This window comes from Dioscorea cayenensis, chromosome 11 (assembly GCF_009730915.1).
Source record: "Dioscorea cayenensis subsp. rotundata cultivar TDr96_F1 chromosome 11, TDr96_F1_v2_PseudoChromosome.rev07_lg8_w22 25.fasta, whole genome shotgun sequence".
NCBI classification, from domain to species: domain Eukaryota; kingdom Viridiplantae; phylum Streptophyta; class Magnoliopsida; order Dioscoreales; family Dioscoreaceae; genus Dioscorea; species Dioscorea cayenensis.
In genome coordinates, this window is record NC_052481.1 from 9,565,575 (window position 1) to 9,577,543 (window position 11,969).

The window sequence follows — 11,969 nt, forward strand, 5'->3', positions numbered from 1 at the left end:
AAGATCACTGATGCACTCTCCTCTAACTTCCTCTTGTTAGTCAACAAATCCTTCAGGAATTTTGCATACTAAGGCATTTTGGCCAATGCCTCAATAAAAGGAATATTGATGTGGAGTTGCTTGAACAAACTCCGGAACTTCTTGTATTATTCATCCCTTGGTCATTCTTTAATCTAGAGGGATAAGGAATTCTTGGCTTGAAAGGTGGGGGTGCCACCTTCTTCTCTTTGCCTTCTCCCTCCTCAGCCTCTATAACCTCGGGTGCGTGTTCATTTGTTCTCTCACTCAGAAACCTACCTTCAACCTCACGACCACTTCTCAAAGTGATCACCTTTACATGCTCTCTAGGATTGGTCTCGGTATTACTCGGCAAGCTTCCTTGTGGCCTTTTTGATAGAGACATCGCAATCTGCTCGACTTGATTTTCAAGATGTGCAAAGAGGTGGTGTGGTTGTGAAGTGTAGCCTCAAATGATTGAAACCTTGTATCTGACGATTGCACAAACCTAGTCAAGGCCTTCTCCAGATTGGTCATTCGAGTCTCAAACCTGAAACTCGATTTTCCTTGTTTGGGGCTTGTTGTTGTTAGAAACCCGGTGGCCCTATGGCCTTTTGTGGACCTTGGTTGCTACACAAAAAATTGGGATGATTCTTCCAACCCGGATTGTAGGTGTTGCTATATGGATTTCCTTGGTTCCTCATTACATTACCCACAAAATCAACATTCTCAACCGAAGATGCATCACTAATAGAGATCAGCAATCGGAGGGAGCATGTCCTCCACCACACCCAGTGCAAGTAGTCACGGCTGCCACTCTATTCGAAGTTAGAAGATCTAATTTCTTACTCAATGATTCCACTTAAGACGCCAATGGAGTTCCTGCATCTATCTCATGGATCCCGGCCATCTTTTTCTTCTCCCTAGCATTCCATTGGTAGCTATTTAACCCCATTTCTTCAATTAGTTGATGGGACTCACTGGGGGTCTTGCTACCTAAGATACCTCCTGCTGCTGCATCCAAGGGTTGCCTTGTACTCGGATTCAACCCATTGTAAAAGGTCTGAACAATCATCCACTCCGGGAATTCATGTTGTGGGCACTTTCTCAGGAGCTCCTTAAACCATTCCCATATCTCAAATAGAGACTCTAATTCCGACTGTACAAAGGACGAGATCTCATTAATAAGCTTTGCAGATTTTTCTGGAGGAAAATAACGGGCCAGAAAAGCTTCTACCATCTCTTCCCATGTGGTAATCGATGCTCTAGGTAATGAGTGTAGCCACTGCTTCGCTCTTTCCTTTAAGGAAAATGGTAAGTCTCTCAACTTGATGGCATCATCCGTCACCCCGTTTATCTTAAGCATATCACACACCTCGAGAAAATTCTCTATATGACTGTTTGGATACTCATCGGCCAAACCATTGAACTATGGGGATTGCAGCAACATGTAGATGAATGCCGGCTTTAACTAAAAGTTCTGAGCTATAATTGCGGGATGCACAATACTCGATTATGTCCCCAATACTAAAGGTCTGGCATAATCGGATAACGTCCACTATTTCTCATTTTATTCTACCATGTTTTCATATTCTTCTACCTCCAAATCAGCTAGATTAGACAGTTTTTGTGCAGGTTCTTTCCCTTTTCTTTTCAGTATACGTTCAAGCTCAGGGTCTCTTTCAATCAATATTGAAGGGTTTCCTCAGGCATAACCTGGAGTTGCACCGGAAAAAAATGAAAAAAAAGTCAGAACGATGATAGAATAAGAAGAAATGAACTAGAATGAATAAATGAATAGCTAAGAAAAGAAAGTGCAAAATTTCTCTAAACGCCTACTCCTCGGCAACATCACCAAAAACTTGATAACGCCACTTGCGTATGTCCCGCAAGTGCACGGGTTTGTCGAAGTAATAAAATTCCAGGTGAGTGGGGTATCATATCCACAGGGAGTAGGGGGTAAAAACACTTAAATTGTTTCTTAATTAAGTGAAAGATAAATAGTGATATGTGCGACAAGATGTGAAATAACAAAGTAAAAGAACAAGAAAGAGAGCACAAGTAAAGGAGAAGGTAAGGTCATCGATATAAATGGGATACCCGGATATTGTTCCGCCAAGAACAATCATTTCAAGTGCAAGAACTCTCTATTATACTTTCTAATTGATGAAATAATGAGTCGAGGAGATCTTTAAATACATAGTCCCAAATCTAATGTCAACCATGCCTAACTCAATACATGTCCTTGAGGAGAAATTGAATAACCTATCAACCTCGGACTCGTATAGAATTACAATGAGTTCTAGGAATTCCAAGTGATAAATCCTCTTCCTAGATGTAGACCTAACCATTTGATCCAGGTGGAAGATCCCTAGTCATAATTAAGCCCTAGGTGCTAAAATCACTTCAACGCTTCACTCCATTGCACCCGCAACTAAGCCCCAGCGGAAGGTCATCATTTAGCCCATTCAATCTACTATGACCGCAAAGAACTTGAGTAAATGGAGGTAGAATAAATCACAATGGAGGGGAAAGGGGACGCTCCACTACCTCTCTACTCACCCACTCAACCCTCTCCAATCTATCTTTGTCAAACTCTCGTGGTGTGTCAGTCACTCACAAGGGTTACCAACAAAAACTCTCAACCCTAGTGTCACTCTGAGGAGATATTCATACAATCAAGCATTCAAGATTGAAACTCAAATAAAACATCAATTAATTGAAAGCATAATAAAGAGGTTCAATGAAACAAATACATCCTAGGGTTCACAAATACCCAAGTATCCCCTAAGGGATCTAGCTCTCCATGGAGCCAATTACAATCAATGAAATCAAATGTAAAAGCAAAGAACCCATAGAAAACCCCCTCGATAGTTGTGGCGATGGTCTTGTGGAGAGTGCTCTACTCGTCTAAGGGTCCCTTTGTTCGGCCTAGGATACACCTCACCGGATCGGTGCCGATGAAATCTCTCCCACTAACCTTCTTCCAAACAGAGCGTGATGTCAAAGTTGTAGAACCTCTCCCAATCCCTAGCCAATACCTCTCAAAACCCTAGCCGCAACCCTCTCTTAATTTGGGGAAAGATGAAGAAAGGACTCCTAAAATCGGGGCTGAAATCGGCCTTAAATAGGGCTGGAATAACAAAATCCACATGCCCATGTGGGTACCCATGTGAATTTTTCACATGGGCCTGTGGAATTAACATACGCCCGTGTGGATTCTCTGTTTTCATCCTTCTTCGGCCGGCTATGAACAGTACTTGCTACAATATTTTCCTATAGTATACTGCTATAGTACTGGCCCCTGAAACACTCCCGAATCCATGCTTTCATCGAGGTAACATAAACGGGCACACGTTTACATCGTAGATCGGTTTGCTTCTTCCATAACGGATATGTTGGTGGAGATCTTGCAATACATGCATAAGACGAAATGCTTGAATGTGACTGTACTTGTGCCCCTCCAAATCATTGTGCTAACTTGAATATGAGGAGGTTGGCACAGATTCCATCATTTTCGAACCCGACTTATGTGTTCGCGTTTGAACCTTCTCAAGATTTCCTCCAAATGGTGCATTTGCAATCCACATTGGCTTCTTTTTCTAATAGTCGGCCTCACAACCCTATCTGCATGAAAGTAACATAAATACACACATATTAGCATTAAAACCCGATAAATGTAATACTCATTGTAAGGAAAGAACACTTCGCATTCTTATCGCATAAGCACTTATCACCACCCGTAAGCTATCCCGAGGTTTTTTTTAAAGAGGGTTAGGACATCATCTTTGGGGACTTTTGGCCACCATTCTCCACCATGATCATCTAGGGTTTCAAGGTTGCGGAAGAAGGCAGATCTAGGATGAAAATCCAAGAAGACAAGAGGAGTACTATCAAGGAGAAGATCTAGGAGCTTGCCGGTGTGGATCTGACAAGTTCTCATCACCACCTTCTAGTCTTCATCTTAGGGGAGTTTGTTTTGAGCTTTGCTTTTGTATCGCTTGTCTTCTACACATGCTGCTTTGTTGATGATGAACTAGACTCCCAAGGTCACCACTCATCCCGTGAACCTTGGGATAAACTTGCTTTTATGGATGTTGTGATTTACATTCCCAAGGTCACCACTCATCCTGTGATCCTTGGGATGAACTTGCTTTTATGGATGTTGTGATTTACATTTATGGTATTTGCGTGGTTTGTTCTTGGTATCGTGACCATCACCCTTGTACTAGACACACTTGGCTTAGAAGGTATTCATGTACAAATATGGCATGACCATCAGGTATTTCGTACCCCTCCGACCATTAGGGCTGTACCTAGTTGAGTGTCAACCCTAATTAGAGAGATCCCGACACTTAATGCAATAATAGGAGGATTTGGACGGAAGTGATTCTGACCCAATACTTGTATGGGATTAGAATTATCACCGTGACCATTGGGATAACCTACTTTTGGATGTCTCTTGGCCCATCCACTACTGCCTTTGTAATTCTAGCATCCCTCTAGCTTTAGTAGTCCCGAGGGGATCCTCGCTTGGGGACCTCGAACTTTCATTGTTACTTGCTACCTTAGTTTGCTTATGTGGTGAGCCCTAGTCCATGTGTTTATAGTTTTCTCTTTATTATTTTCCTTATGTTGTTTTAATCATATAATTGGTTGACTAGATATTGCCATCTAGGGGGAAGTAATAGTAGCTCTTGGGACCCTAGGGAATACGACCCCTGTGTCACACATAGGGTATTAGTCGATGACCCGTGCACTTGCAGATCACTCATCATCACCCTTAGTGTCACTCTAAGGGAAAAATCAAAGTCAACAAGCACACGAGATTGAAACTCAATTAAAACATCAATTAAAGGAAACATAATAAAAATCAATGAAATAAGAACATCCTAGGGTTTACAAGCCCAAGCATCTACTAGGGGTTTAGCTCTCCATGGAGCAATACAAAACCAACAATGAAATCACAAGTAGATATAAACAATCCACAGAGAAAACTACCTTTTTGTTTGTATCGATGGTCTTGAGGAGCCACCTTGTCTTCTCCAAGGATTCCTTTGTCAACCCTAGGGCGAACCTGACAATGCCCCTTGCTTGTGACCCGCAAGTGTACGGGTTTGTCAAAGTAATAAATCCTAGATGAGTGGGGTATTAAATCCATAGGGAGTAGTGAATAAAAATACTAACAATGCTACTTAGCCAATCGAAGATGAACAATGATTGTATCGATAAAGTGTAATGTAAACAGAAATAAAAGAAACAAGAATGAGAAGATCAAATAAGTGAGAGATAAGGCAATACACAGAAGTGGGGTACTCGGATAGTGCTCCACCTAGGACTAATGTTTCAAGTGCAAAACCTACTATTATGCTTTCTAACTAATGCTTAATGAGTCGTAGAAATCCTAAAGCACACGGTCCCAAACCTAAGGTCAACCATGACAAACTCTACACTATGTCCCGGCGGAAAACTCGTTCAGTCTCAACACCTCACACTGTGTAAAATTGCATGGAGTTCTAGGGCTTGCAAGTGATAAACCCTATTCCTATGTGTAGATCCAACCCTTTGGTCCAAGCGAAAGACCCCTAGTCACAATTAAGCCCCAGATACTAAAGTCACTTCAACACTTCACTCTGTTGCTAGCGTAACTAAGCCCCAGCGGAGTTCATCCTTTAGTACTTCATTCTATTGTAACCACAAAGAACTCTAGAAATTAGAGGTAGGATAAATAACACCGGAGGGTGACACGTCCGTATATGCGTGTAAACCGCAAGTGCACGGGTGTAGAAGAAATAATCCCAGATGAGTGGGTATCGTATCCATAAAGAGTAGGGAATAAAGACACTTAAGTTGTTTCTTAACTAATGTTGAAGATAAATAGTGATAAGTGTAACAAAATATGAAATAACAAAAATAAAAACAACAAGATAAAGAGCACAAGTAAAGGAGAAGGTTTGGTACCCGGATATTGATCCGCGTAGGACAATCGTTTCAAGTGCAAGAATCCCTCTATTATACTTCCTAATTGATGCAACAATGAGTCATGGAAATCCTTAATTACATGATCCCAAATCTAAGGTCAACCATGCCTAACTCTATACATATCCCAGAGGAGAGATTGAATAACCTCTCAACCTCGCAGTCGCATAGATTTGCAATGAGCTCTAGGGATTCAAAGTGAAAAACCCTATTCCTATGTATAAACCTAACCCTTTGGTCCGAAATGGAAGATCCCTAGCCACAATTAAAACCCTAGGTGCTAAAATCACTTCATCGCTTCACTCCATTGCACTCACAACTAAGCCCTAGCGTAAGGTTATCCCTTAGCCCATTCACTCTACTATGGCTACAAAGAACTCTTAGAACGTGGAGCTAGGATAGATCACACCGGAGGGGAAAGGGGACGCTCCGCTACCTCTCGACTCACCCTCTCAACCCTCTCCAATCTAGCTTTGTCTAACTCTCATGCTGTGTCACTCACTCACAAGAGTTACCAAGAAGAACTCTCAACCCTAGTGTCACTCTAGGGGAGTATTCATACAGTCAACTCTCCAAGATTGGAACTCATAATAAATATCAATTAATTGAAAGCATAATAAAGAGATTCAATGAAACGAATACATCCTAGGGTTCAATAATACTCAAGTACCCACTAGGGGTTTAGCTCTCCATGGAGCTAGATACAATCAATGAAATCGAATGTAAAAACAAAGCATCCATAGAAAACCCCCTCGTTAGTCGTGGCGATGGTCTTGTGGAGAGTCCTCTACTCATCGCAAGGGTCCCTTTGTCCAGCCTAGGATACACCTCGCAGGATCGGTGCCGACGAAAGCTCTCCCACTAACCTTCTTCCAAACGACACGCGATGTCAAAGCTGTAGAACCTCTCTAAATCCCTAGCCAATACATCTCAAAACCCTAGCCGCTGCCATCTCTCAATTTAGGGAAAAGATAGAGAAAAGAATACTAAAATCGGGGGTGAAATTTTCTTTTAAAGTGTTGGAATCGGGAATCCACATGCCCATGTGGGAGCCCCTGTGGATTTTTCACACGGGCGTGTGGAATTTCCACACGCCCGTGTGGATTCTTTGTTTTTCTGTTTTCTCGACCAGCTGTAAACAGTGTTGATGCAGTATTTTTACTACAGTGTTTTCTACAATACCCTGCTACATTACTGGCCTGAAATACTCCCGAATCCATACTTTCATCGAGGTAACGCAAACGGGCACACATTTACATCGTGGATCGCCTTGCTTCTTTAATAACGGACATGTTAGTGGAGATCTTGTTCTATATGCACAAGTCAGAATGCTTGAATGTGACTGCCCTTGTAGCCCTCCAAATAGTTGTGCTAACTCGAGTACGAGGAGGTTGACACACATTCCTGCATCTGAAACCTGAGCTATGTCTTCGCATTAGAACCTTAGCAAGATTTCCTCCAAATTAGTGCATTATGTCCCACATTGGCTTCTTTCTCTCATAATCAGCCTCACAACCCTACATGCATAAAAGTAACATAAATACACCCATATTAATATTAAAACCTGAGAAAACTAATGCTCAACATAAGGAAAGAATGCTTTGCATTCCTATCGCACAAGCACTTATCAGAGGGGAAAGGGGACGCTCCACTACCTCTAGACTTACCCTCTCAACCCTCTCCAATCTATCTTTGTCTAACCTTCATGGCGTGTCACCCATCCACAAATGTTGCCAATATAGACTCTCAACCGTAGTGTCACTCTAATGGAGAAATCATACAACGAGAATTCAAGATTGGAACTCAATTAAAGCATCAATTAAGGAGAGTATAATAATAGGCCAATGAAACAATAACATCCTAAGGTTTACAAAATCCAAGTACCCACTAGGGAGTTTAGCTCTCCATGAAGCAAGATACAATCAATAGTAAAATCAAAAGTAAAAATAAGCAATCTATAGGAAAACCCGCTCGGTATTCGTGTCGATGGTCTTGTGGAGTAGCCTCATCTTCTCCAAAGGTCCCCTTGTAGGGTCTAGGGCACACCTCACCGGATAGGTGCCGACAAAAGCTTCCCCAATAACCTTCTTCCAAGCGGAGCGTGGTGTTGAATCCGTAGAACCACTCCAAAGACTTGCAGAAAGGCCCTCAAAACCTTAGCCGATGACCTCTCAAAAGATAGGGAAAAGTTGGAGAGAAGGATAAAAGATCGTCCCCAAAAGCGAACTGAAACACGGCTTAAATAGGGCTGGAATCGGGCATCCACACGCCCCTGTGGACTTTCCACACGGGCTTGTGGAATTTTTCACACGGGCATGGGGAATTTTCACACGCCCGTGTGGATTCTCAGGAAAATTGATTTTCACCAGGTTATGAATAGTAACTACTATAGTGTCTTGCTACCTTGATTTGCTACAATATCTGCTACAGTACTCCGCTATAACACTTCCAATTCCACACTTTTCATCGAGGCAACATAAATGAGCACACATTTATACCGTAGATCGCAACTTTTTTTCAATCAAAAGCCTCATTGGTGAAGATCTTGCTATCAATGCACAAGTTGGAATACGCAAATGTGACTATCTTTGTGCCCCTCCAACTCATTGTAAGGACTTGAATACATGGAGGTTGGCACATATTCATGTATCTTGGAGCCCCACTTTGTGTATTTGCGTTTATTCCTCCCAAGATTTCCACCAAATAGTGCATTCACGATCTACTTTTGGCTTCTTTTCTTAAACCTTAGCTTCACAACCCTACATGTGCAAAAGAACACAAATACACATGTATTAGCACTTAAACCTGATAAAAGTAATGCCCAATGTAAGGGAAGAACACTTCGCATTCTTAACACACAAGCACTTATCAAACTTTGGTCTTGAGCAACCACCTTGTCTTCTCCAAGGATTCCCTTGTCAAGCTTAGGCCACACCTCGCCGAATCAATGTCGATGAAAGCTCCCCCAATAGCTCTCCTCCAAAGGAACTAGATGTTGAATGCCGTAGGAACACTTCAAAAACCTAGCAAAAGCCTCTCCAAGCCCTAGCAGCACTTGCCCCAAAAGATAGACAAAAGATAGGAAGAAAATCCCCAAATAAAACTTTCAAAGGTGTGTTTATAAGGTTGGAATTAGGCATCCACACGGGTGTGTGGAATTTCCACACGGCCATGTGGATTTCCAGGTTGCATTTTCCTGCACGCTGTGAACAGTAACTACCACAGTGTTTTACTATAGTACCCCCTGCACCGGAATACTCACGAATTCACTTTCCTCCTTGAGGCCACATGATTGGGCACACATACATGCGGTAGGTCACGTCGTGTCTTCAAGTACACCACATTGATGAGGCTCTTAGCAATGTTGCACAAGTCGAAACATATGAGTGTGATTGCCTTTGTGCCCCTCCACTTTGTGTATTCCATTACGTATAATGGTGGTTGGCACATACCCACATGTCTATGAGCATAACTTATGCCTTGATCCATATTCTATCCAAGAATTCCATTAACAATCATGTCCATGATCTACTTTCGCTTCCTTTTTTCCAAACTTGTCTCCACAACCCTAAATGCACAAAAGAATACAAATACACATGAATGAGCAATAAAATCTAATAAAAGTGATAATCAATGTAGGAAAAGTATACTTCATATTACTTATACACAAGAACTTATCAAACTCCCCCACACTAAAGCTTTTGCTTATCCTCAAGTAAAAATAAAACATTAGGGCATCTAAGAAAGAAAATTGAAAGTGCTTGGCCTTAGGTTCACCAAAAGCATACAAAAGAGGCATTCTCTAAGTATGGACAAATTTAAACAATGAATAAGAAAAATCATTGCGTTTGCTAAAAAACTTGAATAAAAAAGGACAACAACCCAATATTTTGTAAGTGTGTGTAAACTCACTCTAGTCAACCCAAACATGTACTCCTCAAAGTTCTTATCTAGTGGACTTATTTATAAACAAAAAGAGAAGGTTGTAGCTTCACACATCCTCTAAGGTAGCCCTTTCCTAGGCGGTCGCCAAGGTGGCTTTCACACTTTCGAGTTGGTAGCTCTTTCTATTGAGGGTAGTAGTTTTCACTCATCCCATAAGATAGCTCTTTCTCTCGTTAGGGCATAATTAGTACCCGACTTATGAGAGAAGCTTCATATTTCATAGGTGCTAGCTCTTTCCACCCCCAATGTACCAACACAACAAACACTCCTTTTTTTTTAGAAATTCAAACTAAAACAATGTTAATATAGTCCCTTAAATGTTAAAGTTGAGTTTCCACAAGGTTTAACAAACGAGTAGCACAACAAGTGATAATCAAGTAAAAATTCCTAAAAATTCAAGTAAAACTATAGCATGATAGTATTCAATGTTAAATTTTTTTTTTAAACTTAAGAATATAACCATTGCAACTAAAGTGAACCACCATTGGCTACATGAGCATGAAAAATGAATGCAAGAGTATAGAACGTGTGTAATGTGAACTCCCCCACACACTTAAGATGTACATTGTCATCAATGTATGCATGCAAGCACAATAAAGAATAAAGACAATCAAAACATGTGTGTCAAGATGGAAAATTGAAACAATATTCCCCTGAACTCCTAATGTTGCATTTGAGGAGCTAAATTCATTGAGAGTTGAGTTCCAACGGGTTGTGGAGCACAAATGGCCATGTGCAATACCACATTGACCGTGCCCATGACTATTCCTCAAATCCAATACTCACAAGCTCCTAGATATGGGTAGTGTAGATGGTCTCAACCTTCTGGACTTCCTTGTGATAGTTGGGGGTCTCACAGTGATCCTAGTAGTTCTTCCTCTTCGGATATGGGTAAAGGGCAACTGAAACAAGTTGACTTTGATGGACAGAATAGATGATATAAAAAAACCCATATAGTAGCACATACAGTGCCGGTTGGAGGAATCACCCGAACTTCTCCTAAAGTCAATAAGGACTGGGGCTAGTGGTACAAGAAGAAGTGTCCAACCATATCCTACTCCACTGGGACCTTCAAATGAACTTATAGTTTTGTTGACCCAGTACATCAAAGGTAATGAAATTTGTGTTTTAGGGCATGAAGAAATAATGAAGAACACTAATGCCACCATTAGGAATTTGAAGCATTATATGAACCCAAATGTCAAAGATAATTGAGGACTGACTCCCGGGTTCTCTACCTAGTAACACGGAAGACAATCCCAAGGAATTTCTCAAGGCCGTAACCCTGACAAGTGGCAAGCAACTTTGAAGCCCTATTGTGGAGAAGTCTAAGATTGAACCTATTGATCTTCAATCGAAAGCTAAGTGGTCAGGGGTTGTTGATCAGAAACTACAGTTGAAAAGGAATAAGAAAAAGGAAACACTGAACTACCCAAGTACCATCCCAAACTTTCTTATCCTGTGAAAGTAAAAAAAAAAGATCAACAAGAAGAGTAGTACAAGAAGTTCCTTGATGTATTCAAGATCTTACACATAAATTTTCCATTCATTGAGGCTCTTGCTCAAATGCCAAGGTATGCAAAGTTTCTAAAGGAACTGCTCACAAATAAGAGAAAGCTTGAGGCAGTGTCTTCTGTGGCACATAGTAAAGAATGCTTAGCCCTGATCACCAACAAGCTCCCTAAGAAATAGAAAGACCCCGGGGGATTTATCATTCCTTGTACGATTGGGAGGCTTGTGAAAGAGAATGCTTTGACCGATCTTAGAGCAATTATTAACTTGATATCCTACAGAATTTTCAAAAATCTAGGGCTTGTAGAACTAAAGTCCACGATAATGATTCTATAGTTGGCCGGCAGGTCCATCCATCAACCAAGAGGAATTATTGAAGATGTGTTTATGAAAGTGGACAAGTTCATATTTCCGGTGGACTTTGTGATCCTCGATGTCGATGAGAAGGTTGGTGTGCCCCTCATTTTGGGAAGACCATTCTTGGCAACCTTAAAAGCCCTAATTGATGTGAAAGACGGCCGAATGGCACTCCAAGT

The 11,969-nt window shown here is 41.3% G+C and overlaps 1 non-coding gene across 1 annotated transcript; it reads left to right on the top strand.

Moving 5' to 3' along the window:
- The first annotated feature begins 1,082 nt into the window (after positions 1-1,082).
- On the top strand, positions 1,083-1,189 carry LOC120272718. Its single transcript, XR_005540258.1, has one exon. It is a non-coding gene; the product is annotated as a small nucleolar RNA R71 (small nucleolar RNA).
- Positions 1,190-11,969: the final 10,780 nt, after the last annotated feature.